The sequence below is a fragment of the Anas acuta genome, chromosome 19, assembly GCF_963932015.1.
Source record: "Anas acuta chromosome 19, bAnaAcu1.1, whole genome shotgun sequence".
NCBI classification, from domain to species: domain Eukaryota; kingdom Metazoa; phylum Chordata; class Aves; order Anseriformes; family Anatidae; genus Anas; species Anas acuta.
The window spans coordinates 7,462,981-7,480,208 of NC_088997.1; the positions used below are offsets into that span (position 1 = coordinate 7,462,981).

General features: G+C 43.5%; 1 long non-coding RNA gene across 1 annotated transcript; it reads left to right on the forward strand.

Moving 5' to 3' along the window:
- Nucleotides 1-1,686: 1,686 nt before the first annotated feature.
- LOC137842163 (uncharacterized) lies at nt 1,687-14,238 on the forward strand. Its single transcript, XR_011088932.1, has 2 exons — nt 1,687-6,504; nt 12,993-14,238. It is a non-coding gene; the product is annotated as an uncharacterized lncRNA (long non-coding RNA).
- The last annotated feature ends 2,990 nt before the right edge of the window (nt 14,239-17,228 follow it).

Genomic DNA, 17,228 nt, shown 5'->3' on the forward strand with positions numbered 1-17,228 from the left:
ATAATAAATCTCTCCCGTTGCACCTATGTTCAGAAGAACCACACATGTTCCTGTAATAACAGTGTTTTTCTAATGAAAGTAGGTGAGTTAATTGTGTCTACGAAAAATTAGATTGCTGCAAAATATTGGTGGACACAACTAGAACCAAAATTTGACCCTTTTATGCATGAGTCTTGCTGAAGATGTGGAAAGGGCTTTGGCACTTCTTGGCATGTATTCTTGTAACATTTAAAGCAATGTCGTGCTCCTCTAGGTCCTCTCTATGGGGTGTGCAGCTTGACTGGGTTTTGGGGTCTAGTGAAACTCCATGTAATGCAATGCATAACCTCTTTTTCCACCTTCTGACTTACCTGCCAGAAGCTAGGTTTCCTGTACAGGCACAGCTCTTACCTCTGTTTCACGTGATGACACTTTTCTCCCCAAAATGTGTTTTTATTTTGTAAATGTGGGAGCACTGCTAATGGGATGAGATTGTAGCTATGGGAGGTCGTGGACATATTTTCAGTGGCAGAATAGAAGGAAAGATATTTGTAAGCTTCTGCTTTGTGCTCTTTTGTGGACCTAAACAAGTGATCACACTTCTCAGCAAAGAAAGGAGCTGGTTATAGGAGAGAGAAATTGATGTTTCAATTGCAGATTTAATTTGGAAGTTGCTTGAGCAGTGAGTCTGGAAAATGCTCTTCTGTGGCACAAACATGTACAAATCTAGTGCTGCATCTAGTGCTGCATCTAGTACAAGCTCCACAAAATGACATACCCCATCGAGTGAATACTGACCGTTCCACTAACAGGAGCTGAAGTCACTCAGGCATCAGATGTCATATGGTGCTTACATTTTTTGTTCTGTTTAAAGATTTCAGAATGAGATTGAAGAGTAGATAAAACGGCATTAGGGCTTACCTTTTGCCTTCTATCCAGAGAGTATTTATTTTTCCTTGTGTGAGTTGGTAGACAAAAACTTTGAGGACAGTGCTCTTGAAAGATGAGGTCACATATTTTTCCATCAAAGCATACACATTTTTTGATGGATCATTTTTCATCTGTTATTACCCAGTTACATGACTTATTCAAGTGCAGCTCTGGAGTGCCTTAAACTGATGAAAGTCTGCTGCACTCTGCTCCTTTCCAGGTTGTACTCCTCCTCTCCCTCAGGTCAGCACTTGAACTACACTGTTGGGCCTGTGCTTCTCCTTGTCCCTTCCATATCACTGTGAGCCTTTCCAGCAGTCACTGAACTGCATCTGGCCCTAGAATTGTCACTGGACCTGGTCATGACCTGCAGCTTGACTTCTCAGCTTGACCTTGGACCTCTCATTGTAGACTTCTCTGACGATTCCTTCTCCTTCCCTTCCATTGACGACTTCCCTAAAGCAGTTTTTCTGTAATTCAGTCCAAATGTCCTCCAGCTCCTAAGGGGGACCAAACCAAGGTGTGGGCTGTGAGGTCCTCCAGCAGATACCAAACATTAATGCACCACCACAGTACCCTCAAACACCCAGAGCTCTTGTGACACTCTGAAGCAGTTCTTGGGCTTCATAGAGGCCCATGTTCCTTAGGACCCTGGTTCTCATTGCTCTTCATTACACTTTTCTTTGTTCAAAATCCTTTCCACTTTTTTTTTTCTTTTTTTCTTTTTTTTCTGCTGTACTGACTAAATGCAGTTATCCTGGGGCAAAAGACCCCCAGGATAACTGCATTTAGTCAGTACAGCAGACACGTGCCTGTTAACAGATTGCTTGAAGAGACCTTTGGTTTGGATTGTACCATTAAGCTTGTTGTTCATTTGGACTACTGCACCTTGGGCTCTTGGGCCATCACACAATAGAATTTGAAGCTGTAACCCTCCCCGTCCATAACGGGAAAGGACAAATGTTCAGATTAATGTGATGAAATCATTATGGACTTGTTCTAAGAATCTTTATCAATCCTGGTTTCATTTTAATCCATATCTGGGGGAATGGAGCTGTACTTACAGGTTTTGGATGCAGATGCAGCTAAGTAAAGGAAACAAAGAGCTGAGGTTATTTCCACAAAAACCAAGATTCTCACCAAAGCATCATTAAAATGATCAGATGGGAATTGAACTTGTGTGAACTCCGGCAGTTGCTCTTTAGTGTCAGCCCTTTCACAAACTATTACTATTTGGATGGGAAGAAAACAAAGAAGCAGTGAAGAATTGATAATCTGCTTTATAAACACTTAAAAGTTTAACACTGTAAGCCTTTCTGAAACCCTGTGAATTGATGCAGCAACATTTGAAATACTGTCATAAAAGGCAGAGGAAGAAAAATTCTTATGCATTCCCTCTGGCTTGTTGTTCTGCTTGGAGGCATGGTTGTTCTTAGAAATATTTGTTTAATCTTTCTAAACTTTCCAAGTAGGTAGCCTCATGTCCAAAGCAAGCCTTATTCAAGTGCTGGCCTTATATATATATATATGCCTATTACATATATATGTATACTAAAAAACAAACAAACAATAACAACAACAACAACAACAACAACACAACATATCTATCTATATGAGCATTTTTCCCCAAACCATCTAACCTAAATCTTTCTGTCTGCAAATTAAATCATTTTCATCCTTTCTACCCTCTTTGTAATGAACATTAGCACACTGGAAGACTGCTTAGTTTTCTATCTTCCAATGTTCTTTTCCAACTTTTCCTCTCAGTGATCTCTTCTCCACTTCTAATTCTTTTTCTCTTTATGACTACCTTAATTTGTGCATATCGTTTTTCTTAAAACATGGTATGTCAAGTTCGACAAATATCCCAGCACCAGCCAGAATGGAATAATTATTGTAGGAGTTATCTGTAAAACAAAAACAACAAAACAAAACAAAAGAGCCCTGTGATGCAGCAGCAGTGAAGGTTATGTATTTTTCTAGGCAATGTGGGGAAAAGTTTATTCCATTCCACTCTTTTTTAGTAGCTGCTTGCTTCTGATCCCCTGTAGCCTGCTCTTCCTATCCCAGAAACTTCCTTAGCTATGATTCCCCTCTGTCTCTGTTACCTTGGTAATGTGCCAGCATGGGTTATTTGAGGACACATCTTGAATTTTCACTAATGTTAAAAAGGTGCAGATTGTCTGAAGTATAAGTTTTCTGTGTAAAAATACAATACCAATACAGTTTTAACATTTTCATTAATGAGCTGGATGATGGGACTGAATGCAACCTCAGTGAATTTGAAGACTGCAACATTGGATGGAGCAGACCAAGTAGTTGTGCTGCTGTTCAGAGGGACTTCAGTGAAACAGAGAAATGAGCAGAGAGGAAGCTCTAAGTTTGTAAAAGCAAAATGTGGATCCCATCACCTGGGGAGGAATAACTCCTCCCCAGAGGAGGAATAAGACCTAGTACAGAGACCAGAGTACAGAGAAAGACCTAGTGGCTAACAAGTTGAATATAAAACTGTAGTGTGTTCTTACAGCAAAGAAGGCCAACAGCATCCTGAGCTGTATGAGGAAGAGCATTGCCAGCAGGTCAAGGAAGGTGAGTCTTCCCCTCATCAGTGGTGAGACACATTTGGAGAGCTGGGAGCTCTCCAAAGCTCTCCAGAGCTCTCCAGAGCTTTGGAGATTTGCCTTTCTTCTATCATGTAATGATCTACACTAGTCTTTAATTCTCTCTTGTTTTTCCTTCTCCCTTTGAATTTAAGCTGTTCTGAATTCCGTCCCCATCCTCCAAACTGCTCATAGGTTGCCTTAGTTCTGTCCATCATTGACAGATTTTGTATACATGCTCTCTATTTTGCCCTTCAAATTGTTAATATTGAATGGAATCTGACCCCAGGACAGTCTCCTACTCCTCTTCCTTCTCTGTCAACAACTTTGAAATGTCTTCTGATTTTAGCAGTGGTAATTCACGTAGGACATGTTTTTTAGCTGTACTCTAGGTCACTGGTCTTCAACCTGCCTGTGGGCAACTGTACAGGAAAAGTTTCTCACCTGTGGGCCTTGCTTCATTTCCCAATCAGTATAAATTCAGGTGGTCACCAGAAAGGTGTTATATACAAACAACAGCCAGCCATACCTCTCTTAAATTACCTGTGATAATTCTTAAACCCAATCAAACTCAATTTCCCACTGCAAATGGGGGAAAACCAGGTTGAGCAAAGGTAGTTTAAATGCAAGATCAAATCCACTTGGATTCCTAAAGGCAAGCCTATGGCTTGCACCAGAAAAGACTCCACTTCCAGAGCTCTGATTGTGTGGCTGGGTCCACACCTTGCTAAGGAACACTTCTGGGTATGCTGATGCTGTGCAAAGCCATTGGCACAGTTGCTGTGGCTGATGTCCCTTGTCTCTCAACATACTATTACTATTACTATTACTATTACTATTACTATTACTATTACTATTACTATTACTATTACTCTCCCAAACTCAAGACTTTGGAAGGCATAGATGGGGTTTCACTTCAAAGGAGCTGGACCTTGGATCTTTGAAGCACATGTGTGCACAGTATTTGAAGTAGCACAGGTTTCTGACATGCTTTTTTGCTAGAACTACATAATTTGGGAGATGCTCCTGTGTATTCACTTAACATTGGCCACTTAAATCTAGTGTGTATTCAAGGAGGCTTATCTCTGCAGGACTTCTCTTCAGTGAAGGGAAAGAGGTCCTTGAACAGGCATTACAGGGCACTTAAATTCATTTCTGCTCTGATTCAGCCTCTGCAAGCATCTATCTGACTCTGTTGATTATAAAGCAGGGGCCTGGGAATGCTAACTCAGGTATTCAAGGTCAAGCATTGCCCTACCTCCTTGAGTCCTGAGTCCTTATCTGGAGAATTGTTGCCATTTGTTGTTGGCCTTTTCAGTTTAAATGATTGCTTAGTATGCCTTTTGACTTGAACTTTTTTTTTTTTTTTTTTTGGCAAAATATACTGGCAAGCTCAGCATTTGGTCAGCTGTTTCAGCAGGAGTACAGAGCTCAGATGGTAGGCCAGGCAGGATTTGTTTTTGTTGTAATGACAGTAATAATGTTATAAAATAGTAGCTGTCCCTTCATGGGGTAAGAGACCCTATGTACACAAGTGATGGGAGATCCAAATAGCCAGAGAACCAGAGGAAAATGTAAGTTACAAACCATCTTGGCTGAGGTCACACAGCAAGTCAGCAGAGTTAGGACCAGCCAGGTCTCCTGATGACCAGCAGCAGTTAGCTACATTGCCTTTCTAGATGCTGATCCTGCAAAGCTGTACATACAAATTGAATCCCAACAGATCACTTGATAGAGTTGGTCAGGTATTTGCTAGGGTTGTTACATACTGGGAAAAATAAATGAATAAATAAATAAAGCCATCTCTGGAGACCAAATGTGGTTGCTCGTGTGATTGGCACTCAGAGAGCTCAAGCAGCAGCTGGTTTGTATGTACCTGCACAACACACAAACCACACCTTGCTCCACACCTGGGGTGGGGGGAAGCTGGTTCCCCTTTAGCTAACTCACACAGTGTTGCTGGAAGCCTTCTGATACTTGCTTTGTATGGATATGGTGTATTTCATGGACCTACCTACACATCACTAAAAACTGGTGTTGCTTGCTGTGTAACAGGCTCACATGCCTCAAAAACAAGTGGTTTTACACAAAACTGGGGAGAATGGCAGATGACTTACTACCTTGTCCCTTTAAGTCTTGGAAAATGCCAGCACCACCACAGCTGCAATGAGTAGAAATTTCATTACCAGAGATGCAGAGGGGGGCTCCTCTAGCAGGCCAGAAACAGATAAATCTCCATGAATTTATTGGTAAGCTAGTGCCTTTAAGCTATCATATGTAAAAAGGATGCGGTTTAAATAGCATCCAGAAAGTTATTTGTGGAACAGGAATTAGCTGGTTTCAGCAAGGATCTGCCCTTCCAAACTGGGCTCCGAGTGTAAAGGCTGTGACAGAATTTAATGCTTGGAAAAATAATACTTGTGTGAATCAAGTGCTGAAGTGGTACAAGTATCCATATTTTGTCTAAAATTGTGAAAAGCCTTAAGGAAAGGATCAGTCATTTCTTTTTAAAGTGGTGTTAAAGTTCACCCACACTTGTACAAACAGCAGCACGCAGGTAATGCTGCATGCCACCCTGTTTCTCCTGGAAAAAGTAGAAAAGTTTAGTTTTATTGCTGGGTTAAGTATGTACATGCAAACATGCTAACCAAAGTGAGGCAGACACCAGAGACTCTCTTGGCCCAGCTGGGCACAGGGGGCCAAGGGTTCCCTCAGCCCTGCTCTGCAAATGCCAGTGGGGCTTTGCTGAGGCTGCTCAGGGCCCTCCCTGAGCATCACCAACACCTGTGACCTCTCCCACACCTGCATGGGGCTGCTCTGAGTGCTACTCCAGCCCCACAGTGTGGGGGATTAATGTTAATGGGCTCCTCTCAGCCTCACTGGAACCACAGCCCACAAGGGACAGAAGAAGCTGTTGTGGGCCTGCACGCAGCCCTGGCTCTCCCTGCTCCTGCATGGCTGATACGGAGGTGAGGCGAGGCCCCGGCATGCCAAGGTAAGGCAGAGGTTTTTTCCAAGCAGCATATTAATTAGGGTACTTGAGGCCTCGGATCAACCCTGGGCTTGTGCCTGGGGAACCGGTTCTTGGGAGAGGCGGGATGGGGAGGTTGTGGGGTTTTTGTTGTTTTGTTTTGTTTTACCTGAGCTGTGAATGACTTTCAGTGCCCTGTTTAGTCAGCTGTGGCTGATTATATAAAGTAACCCCCTGGCTTTTTGTATAACATATAAAGCTTATCACTTTTTTCCAGCCGCTTCAGCACAGTGTGCTCATTAAAGCACCCCTCTGTCGCTAAAAAAAACAACTGCCTGCTTTTAGTGTTAAAGATGTGTGTTTTGTGCCTGTGTGTGTCAGGTGGGTACCGGTGAGGCCCTGGTGACTGAGGCGCTGGGCAGCATGCTCTCCCCTGAGGGGCTGCCTGTCCCTGTACCTGGCCCAAACAGAGCAAACTTGTAATCCTGTTTTTTCCAGATGGCTCCCTCTAGCTATGTTTTAATGGCAAGGTAGAAACAGTGGAGAGAAATGGAGTGGAGTGCCTTGAAGCCCCTCCATCACTGATTTCTCACAGTCTTAATATGGAGAAAAATAGAGGCGTCGGCCTGTGTAACTGCTGTGGGTGTCTGTAGCATGTAATGCAAGTGCTAAAATGAGGAATAAGGCTTTTGGTACTCTGTATTTAGTCAGCCTACTGAGGGATGGCTCAGAGGATGCTTCAGACACCTTAAATTAGGATCTGGGTGTGAGCTGGCTCCCTGAGGAAAACCCTGCTACAGGAGCTGGTGGCTGAATTCACCAACGGGGCTGAGTAACTCGAACATCTCCGGGTGTTCCAAATGGTTCTGGGTCTAACACGTTGCACTTTGCAAGCACTAAGGAAAACTTATTTTGCTTTGGGTTAAAAATAAAAGCCCAGTGTTGTGGGGCTCTGCGTGTGAATGCTGATCAGCCATTGGGGTGGCCCCACAGCAGCCATTTTGGCTCTTCTCAGGCCAGAGAGGTGCAGACAGGCGTTTGGGACCATCTAACAGAGAAGGTGTGGAGGTTGAAGCAAAACTTCATCTGCCTTGTGCAAAAAGAAGAGCAAATCTTCCCAGTAAAACTTTGACCCCTCAGTTATGGGTGCTTGGTTGTCAACAGTGTGAATGGCCCCTGTGCTACTAGACAAGTAACAGGCTGCTGTGGATCCTCTCATGTCTAGTAAACACTTCGGTACAGTGGGTTTTTTAAGAGCATCTTCATCCTTTGCCCAGCTGTCTATCCTGTGAAACCCACAGGAGCTTCCTGTCTTTGAAACCTCTCCTGCTCTGTCAGCCTTGGCTGAAGTTTGCCTGTGGCTATTACAGCTGAGGACAGGCAAGTGCATGTTTTATTATTCTATATCTTCCCCCAGTGTACTTTTTAATGTGTGTGCATATATACTGCCACTCCTGAATCAATTTCATGTTGAATCTTCAATTTAGTTTAACTGGCAGAGATGGGAACTTGGAGGCTTTCTTTTCTTTTTCTTCTGACTTGTTTCCATTTACTGTTTTATGAATGTTCCATTGCTCAATAATGGGAGGTGGAAAATGAAATCCCAAGATCATATTTTAAAGGATGTTAATGACTGTGAATGTAACCAATATAGTTAATAACAGTCCAGGCAGAGATGGAAGACCGTTCTCTTCTTTTGACTAAAGGCCAACATAGCTTTCTGATTATCCCTTCTAGAGAAGGATCTGGATATTAAGGGATAAGTCATACTAAGTATTTCCTTCTTAGACTCCTTATTCACTTATGCCTACTGCTTTTTTGTCATCCTTAAAGGTGTTGTTTTGCCTGTTTTGAATTACTTTAAAACAAACAAGTCTTTTAAAAAAACAGCTTTTAAATCCATGGAGATACTTTCTAAATTCTTTTGATTAAAGGGGTCAGGTTTTTCTTCTTTTCTGAAACAAAAGTAAGAGTAGCTCCTAATTTGGAGGGTGAAAGCGAGGAACAAGGACTCTGGGCTTCAGAAAGCTCTGCTTGGTGGAGGGAGAAGTGAACATTCAGTTTCCTTGTGCTTTGCTGAGTTAAACTTAGAAATATGGAGGCTCAGCAATGGAATACCATGTCACAGATTCCAGTGCAGAATTACTAAGAAAAAAAAAAAAAGTACTGTTTTGTTTCCATAAACCAAAAAGCAGTAGAAGTTATTTTAAGCTTAGGGCAATGAGAAGATAAGGAAGTATCGGGCAGAGAGAAAAACAAAACCCCTTAGGCTAATGAGCCCCTTGCCTCCAGGTTTATCTTGGCTCCACCTCTCTCCTTTGTCATTGTATTCGTCAGTCTCCTCCTCCAGTCTAGCTGCCTCTTAACCTCATTAATACTTCACTTTGATGGTCTTAAGTTCTTGACAATTTACTCCAGATGTTTGCTACTTTGAATGAAATAGATTTCCCAGATTTCCTGTTTACTCTTAATGTCTTTTGTCTCTTTCTTTTTCTTTGAAAGTGTGACAATTTTTTTAACCTCTTAGCAATCTGAATATGTGAGTCTACTGTTCCACCCCCCTCCTCCTAGCATCCTACTGAAACTTTGAATGCCTTCCTTAGAACGACGCTCCTTGTTGTCATCTTCTTACAAGATAACCTTGCTCTTCTTTCACCTTCAGTTCTGAACATGTGAAATTCTGAACTCTACTTTATTTTTTCTTCTCTCCTGCTGGACAGACACATGCGTGTACTACATACATGGAAGAATCATAGGGAAAAAAATCCCACTTTTTGATGTACTTCAAACCAAATGTTCTTATAACCTGGGATAGCCCACGTTGTTCATCCCATTGGGTGCCTTCCATGGATGAATTACCTGGAGATACTTGAGTAGAAGTAATGGGCTTGCGTCTCCTTGTCGAGCTGCTCGAGGCACACAGCTCGGGGCTGCTCTTGGTGGTACCGACACAACTGCCTAGAGCACGAGTGTGGTTAGAGCAGTGCAGCTGACCTGGGCAAGGCCGTGCTGTTGGAAGTTCCCGTTATAGCAATAAAAACGTGTCCACTTTAAAGTGCTTGTATGGCTTTAATTATTCTGTTGTTTTCTTTAAAAATAAAACCAAAAACAAAACAAACCTTTAAGTGAACCAGTTCTTCAAGTACAAAAGCTGTGCCTAGACCAGGCCTTAGGCCTCAGTCTTGCAAACACTTTCACACGTGCTTAACTTTACCGCTATGAGTAATCCTATTGATTTTAAATGGCACTACTGAGGCAATAAAGAGTGGATTTGTATTATCTGGGGCTTACCGTGGGCTATGTTAGAAGTCAGTCTTATGAAATGAATGATTATGTGGGTGCAATAGGAGTGTCCAGTCCAGGATTTAGTTAAAATGTACTCTTCCTTATAGACTTCCTTGGAAGTATTTAGCTGTCTTGCGTGCTCTTCTAAGTGCTGTCTCTTGAAGGCCATTCATTTTTTTTTTAACTGGTGACTTTTGTTATGATGTCCTTTAAAATAAATACTCATGTAGCACTTGGTGTACTGTGGCTTTCCATCTCTTCTTGGTCAACTGTAACCTTCTATTGAGGCCAATCCCTGTGTTGGTGCCTTTACAATGGCATTTTCTGGTTTCTAACACTGGGTGTACTCATGCTGCAGCTTTCCAGCCTCTGCAGCTCTCTTCTATCCAGCTGCCTTTTTTCACAAAACTTGTAGCAACGTGACAGCTCTGAAACTCGTGTCTCTCTATCAAATTGAGCTGAAAGCAACCAACTCATTCAAAAGGTATTAGAGATGCATGCTTATGCATACCATGATCATATATACGTTATTTTTAAAGGAAGTCAGGCAGGGAAAAAAAAAAGTGATTTGATTAGAGAGAGATGCATTTGAATGTTTCATGAGCTTGAAAAAATGACTGCGTGGCTGGTCTTACAAATATGTTTTACCCCAACTCATCCCCATTGAGGAGAGCAAGGGGAGGGCTAGTTTTAATCCAGAACATAGGTGGACAAACTGTTTTGGAAGTCACAGAATAAAAATCCACCTCTTAGTACTTCAACAACATAAGCAGGCTTGGCATTAGGGCTTAAAGATCTGCACCAGTTGCCAACACGGTGAGTGAGTCATTTCTGCTCAGGTGCTTGCTGGAGAAGGAAACCTTTGAGTTCTGCTTAGTTAGAGAAATACTTGGGGGAAACAGCCCTGTTGTGTTAAAGCACCAGCAATCTGACATCATAGCCAACTTTGTCCCAGCTGGCTGTACTGCAGATCATTAAAGGGAAAGGGTGTTTCATGCACTCCGGCCTCTTTTCTTCTTTGTTTAAAAGGAGAGATCCTTGAATTTTTTATTTTTTATTTTTTTTTAATTAAAAGTCAAAATAGCAAAAACAAATAAAAAGAAAACAAATGAAAAAATGCACACACACACCAAAAAAAAAAAAATAAATAAATAAATAAAATGAAGAGGGATGAAGAAGAGAACATTTAACTTCAGCCAGAGCATGTAGGGGAGGAGTGGTCTGTGTGAAGGGTTTTATTCCTGACAGCTGGAGTACCTGCGTGTTGCACAATCCTATGTGTTACCATTCCCAGTCTTGCACAGCAGGTGCCCTTAATGCAGCAGCTGTGCTGTGACACTCGTGCAGGGAATGTGACACCTTTGGCTGGCAAGAACCTAACTCTGCAGTCTGGCACAACTTGGGGCAGGATCCCCACTGAGTTCTGTGTAAGCTGGTCAGTACCGATGGTCGTGGCTGAGGCATGGGATTCGTGCTTCGTTGCAGGATGCCCTGAGGAAGCAAGGGTGGGGGTGTAGCACAGCAGGTGAAAATTAATGAAGCCCAAGTCTGTCACTTGCTTAATGAAGTCTTGGAAAAATTGCTTTGCGCTTGCCCATCTCACTCCTTGGATTAGTTTTGGCACTTTGGATTCTTGGCCCTGTCTGGGTGGGTGCTTTGCAGGAGAAGCCTTCAAGACCTGCAGGAATTACAAGATTGATGATGATAACCTGCATATTCATTATTGTTTCCCAGCCTGTGTGAGATGGCCTCGTTTGAACCCGGTTTTCATGTTCAGTTCACAAGACAAATATCAAAAATCCAAGCTTTGGTAACAGGTGTAGGAAAGCGGCATCTACTCTGATGTTATTCCTTTTGTTGTTGAACAGGGAGTGCTGCCAGTCCTGTTCGCCCTGCTCTGTTTTTAGGAGATCTGTGGTGCTCTGTGGATTGAGGTTATAGCTGGTTTTCCTCCCTCTATACTGCAAATCCAGACTTCTGGGTGCTCTTTGACCCTCTCTGGTGAGAGATGGGGATCCTGGCTGTTGGACAGCCCAGGGGGCTGCTGCTGGCCTTACTCCTCCTAAGTATTGCTCTTGGGGCACGGCCACTGCTACTGCCAGAACTTGAGGCCCCAGCTCAGCCCCTGTTGATGCTGTTGCTGGCTTGGATGCCTCCTTTGCAGCTTTCTGGTTAGACAGTTGTTAGCTGCAAACCCAGGCTATGGAAGATGGGTCACTGCTTGTCTTAGTTGTTCTCCTCTGTCTCTTTGTTTGATCTTCAGTGATTTTTGGAGGTGAGTGTGGAGGGAAGTGCAATGGGGTAGAAATAATGTTAACTTTGGGAATGAAACAAAAAACTTTTTTTTTGGATCACAGTCTTTGATTAGATTAGGACAGAGTTGTGTGTCCACATGAAGCTGAATCAGTGAATTCAGATCTGAAGGCACCAGCATCCTAGAAGAGATCAAATGAAACTGAAGCACAGGATAGAAAAAATGTCTTTACCAGGTTGTCAGAGATTTACAACTTTGTAAATTTTTGTCAGTTTTGCAAATCAGCTGTTCTAGATTTTCACTATTAGCCTACAAAATAGTCCATCCCTTTTTCTGTCTCCCACATACCCTTCAGGTTCTGCCCCCAAGGAACAGCATCAGCCAACATCTTCCACTTGGGACCTTCCCCTATTCTGTGCTGTCTGGCGAAACAACACAGTAGAATTTTTAAAGAAGAGATGTTGGTTACAAACTACGCATAATGGGCATTTAAAACATAGAATTTGCTAATACTTCTCTTTATAACTCTTGCATCTAGAAGTCCCAGCTGTGATCCAGGGTCTTGTTGTGCTAGACATTATGCAAATACATATTTTGTACAAACAGGATGATGCAATCGCTTGGAAAACTTTAGAATCAAAGCAGAGAAAGGGCAAGAGGGGAAAGAAAAACACATGGAGTGAAGTGACTTCTTCAGGGCCATGTGGCAGGTCACTGGCAAAGGCAGAAATAGCAGTGGGTCTCCTGAGTCCCAGGCAGGTCCTTACCCACCACGGAGTCCTGCCTCTTCTAAAAGCACCCCCGTCCCTTCCCAGTGCTCCCCAGCCGCTCTTAAATTCTGTCGCAGAACTGGAACGCCGAAGTGGGTCCTGCTAATTCAATTTAACCTTTGTTTGTCAAACCGCTTGCCTCCCCAGAGCGGCGTGGCTGCGCTGTGTTGCTGGGAGCTGAGCTGGCTTTGTTTGGTTTCCAGAAAGGAAATGGAGCACGGCAGAACCGCCCGTGGAGCGGAGCAGAGCTGGGATGCTGCACTGAACCATGGAGATGCCATAGCAGGAACAACTCGTGGTTGCAAACCAGGCTACCCGGTTTTAAGTCACATCCAACTTTTTTTTTTCTTTTTGAGCCAGGCAACTAAATATTTCTGAAGCTTATTAAATTAACCAGTTAGACCAAGGCAATATACAAGGTATAGAGGCCAAAGAAAGCAGCGTGGGTGTAACTTTTTGAAGGAGAATTATAGTTGCTGCTGATCATGCTGTTACAGTAAATGTTGTGTCAGTGTTTCCATTATTGGTCTTTTTTTTTTTTTTTTTTCTCCTTCAGTGAGTTGTTCTGGGGCTGCATGAAAAGGTTTCCACGTGCTGCAAAATGTAATGTGAAACCAGCAAATCTGTTACCCAAGGAATCCCCATGGTTTAGACTAGGAAGAAGCATCTGAAAGCTGGCATCTGAACCCGATGCTGGGCACCCAAAATTCTGGGGTAGTCCAGTCCGTGCTCAGCTCTCCCTGATGTGAAATGTAGTCACTTTGGTTCTCGCACAGTGTCTAAAGAGGTGACAGATCTTCAAGTTGGGTAAACATCTCTGGTTCATCTCTGATACAAACAGAGCTTGGCTGTGTTTGTGATTTGGCTTGCGCTCTTCACATTGCATCGCTGTGTGGGGACTCTGCGGCTGACAGTAAGATGCTACACAAGATGCCGGTCGTACTGCAAAGACCTTCTGTTACTGAGTAAGCTTTGTGTGTCAGCCCACGCAAACGTGCTGTACTTGATTAATCGTGTTCATTAGGGTTGTATTTTCAGGCAGCCGAGAACAGGGCTCCCTTATGTTGGGCACTGTGCAGATCTGGAGAACCAGCAGTGCTTTGTTTCCTGTGTGACGTGCCAACGTCTTTCTCCAGGCCAAGCCTGCTTTCTAATTCAAGTGACAAAATTAGTGAAAAACTGGTTTGCGTCTTGCTCTTCCATCCGCCTGGGCATGTTTTGGGAATCCCTTAGAATGACTGAATTCAGTGGTTTAAGCTTTTTTTTTTTTTTTTTTATTGCACACCTCCCACAATAACTCTGAAGCAGCTTCATAATGGAAATGCTGACACAACACTATCGCCTCAGCCCCAGGAGTGTGTTCCACCTTCTATTGTTTGCCTTGGCCTCTGTGTATTGTATACTGCCTCAGTTTAATTGGTTAATTTAATAAACTTCTGAAGTGCTGTATCAGTTGTCTGGCTTAGCTTTCATCCACTAGCCTGATGAAGAACGTATAAGTTTCAAAAGCTTTCCTGTATGAAGTTAATCAAATAAAAGGTATCTCCTACTGTACACTGCATGTATGTCTTGGAAAGACTGCTTGAACCAACACGTTTTTACAATTAAAAAGCATTAAAAAAAAAATCCTAAAAAATCTTCGTTTAGCTAATGTTCCAGGTCTGACCCGCTTAACTTCGGTTAAAAAAAAAAAAAGTTTTTTGTTTTTAAGGGTGTTCAGTACTTCAGTAGCCCCATCTGAATTATTTGCCAGGCCAAACTGTACTTTAGATGGTCTCTTGGGGTTGGAAAGGAGGAAGAGAAGTGGGGAAAAACATAATTAAAATGATTTGAAGGTATTACAGAGGAGAAGTCTGACACAGGGCTTAATTGCAAGACTTGGGTGATCTGTGCTGAGTTTCTGGCTCTTGCCAAAGCCCTGCATAACCATGAGCAGGTCCTTCAACACCTCTGTGCTCCGTTCCTAATTTGGATGTCTTTCTATCTTTTTCCCCCCATTTTGTGCATCTCATTAATTGAGGTTTTGAGATGTGGGGATCGTATGCTACAGTGGGGCTCTCTGTTGCACGAGCTGTGATAACAGCAAGGCAGAAAGCTCGGTAGGTCTCGCAGTGCGTTTCCACGGCGGGTGCAGTACGGCCTCTTTCGGGCCAGGGCAGAGAGCACTTAAGAGAGGCCTCATGTGCCACACATGAGGGAGAATTTATCTGCCTTCAGCCAGCCACGAAGTGCAATGCACATGTAACATGAGTCCAGCTTTATCTATTTTAATCCCCAGTTTGAGCATCGCAAGATTTAGGGGTATTCATCTATCAGGAGTGATTTAGATATACTCGATCATGCCTCAGGGCAGGGGAACAGCCTAGGTTACCTCTTGATATCCCTTCCAGCCCTGTTTTTTTTATGACTCTATTAGATCTGACAACAACAGAGCCGTATACTTTGTTCCAAAGGATTCTTCCATTAATTAGTACTTTGTGGTGCACAGCTCCTCTTCCCTTGAGGAGCTCTAAGAGGTTGACAAGTGCTAATTAAGTCCTACAAGAACTGGTGTGTTGGGTAATTATTATTTTACAGGTAGAGAAACTGAGGTGCAAATGTAACCCACAGGAAGTTTTGGGACAGAATCTCGCTCCGATGCTTAGCATTTTAGCTACTTAAAATTCTTGCCGAGCCGTGCCTCTGGGCTGTTTTTGCCAATGGAGAATACTGCTGGTGCTTCCCTCCTCCTGCCCACATCTGAGCTAGCCAAAGCTCTAACAGGCTCGGCAGCCACATTTGGGCTGCATCAGTGTCAGAGGGGGGCTGCTAGCAAAATAAATCTGGCCTGGGTGCCAAAAATAAGTTTATTTTCTCTCTATTTCTAGGCTTTCTGTACTTGTAGAATTATACTGCCTTTAAAGGGGAGCTGCCCCAGAGTCCCAAATCAGGCCTTCTGTACTGGGAGGGAGGTAACCTCTGGCAGTCTACGTTACTCAAGGGTAATTTTCAGTCAAACATTTACCCGTGTAATTAATCTGCTTCAGAGTTCTCCGGTGTGAAGTGGCATGGCCAAGTGGCATTTGAGAACCCTTTAAGAGGAAATGGGATGACTGGTTTAGTTCTGGGTCAGTACAGCAGGAGCCATCAAGCCAGGCTGGTACCTGGGTCAGTGGTGTTTAAGCTCTGTTCAGCCCACAATGCCTGGCTAAAGGGGGGTCTCCAGGTATGGAAGATGAGGTGTGGCTGGAGTGATTTCCTTTGTCCTGTACTAGGGTTATCATCTGCCTCTGTCTACAGTACTGTACTAGAGCCATAGGAGAGAGATCATGGTAGTAGAACTAGCATGGAAAAGCTGCCTCTTGTGCCCCAGGACACCTGTTGGCAAGGTCAGCCTTTGTGTGGAATTCCAAAAAAACCTGCAACTTCCAGGAATAGTAATATTTATTGTCCTCAGTCAAACTGTGTCCTGAATCTCCAGCAATTCCACTGACTTTCTTGGGTCTGTGTAGGCTGTGCACAAGGATCTGAATTTGATCTGTGGATTCTGGTGAAGCAAATTTAATTCCACTAGTCCAGTCCTCAAGCCTGCCATCTGCAAATTATCCCCACGAATTGACCCCTTAGGTCTGTGCTCACAGAGCAAGAGCAAGTTCACCAGGGCTTTGCCTGGCTCCATCCGAGACACGCAATGCATGCTGGCAACCCAGGAAGCACCAGGATTTGTGTGCTCAATGTGATGTAGGGGAGCTGGTTAGGCAAGTTAAACTCTGATTTGTAGCTTCCATGTGATAGAAATACTTGTCCTGTTTTCACTGTCCGGCTCTGTCACGCTGCTGCACATCAATTCCCTTCGCTCTTTCAGGGTGTGGTCTCGATTAATGTTTGCACACTGTAATTTGTGATGTTGCTCAGTTTAACAGGACAAAATTTGCCAGTCCAAACCCTGTCTTGGTGCGAGGGTGAGGTGCTTATTAAGATCAGGTTTCTTTCGTGATCAGACATCTGTCTCTTGTAATCCCACAAGCCAAATTTGTAGCGCAGCTTCGCACGGCAGCAGTGGCTGGGAGATAATGGGCTGGTTACGAGGAGGCCGGGGGGAAGTGGTAAGAACGAGCCCCACAGATATTTCTTGTATGAACATTGTTTTCTCCCTTACGAAGAAGCTTTGTTGGGACGCAATGAGTGAGGCCACACAGGTCAGATTTGCAAGAAGTCTTGTTGCAAACCATGCTGGATGTGCAGATGTTCCTGTCTCCTGTCCGGGTGATTGCACCATGGCTGCTCCAATCACATCTGCTGTGCTGCAGTCTCTGTAGCAGCCTCTGTTTATGGGGAAGGCTACCATAGGGTCACAAGCCTTAAAGGAGCTATTTGTGCAGTTCTGGGTGTTTTTAGCAGTCCCTGTATTTTCAGAGATGGGGCTGGTTTCCTTTCAGAGGCAGCTGCTACATGATGTA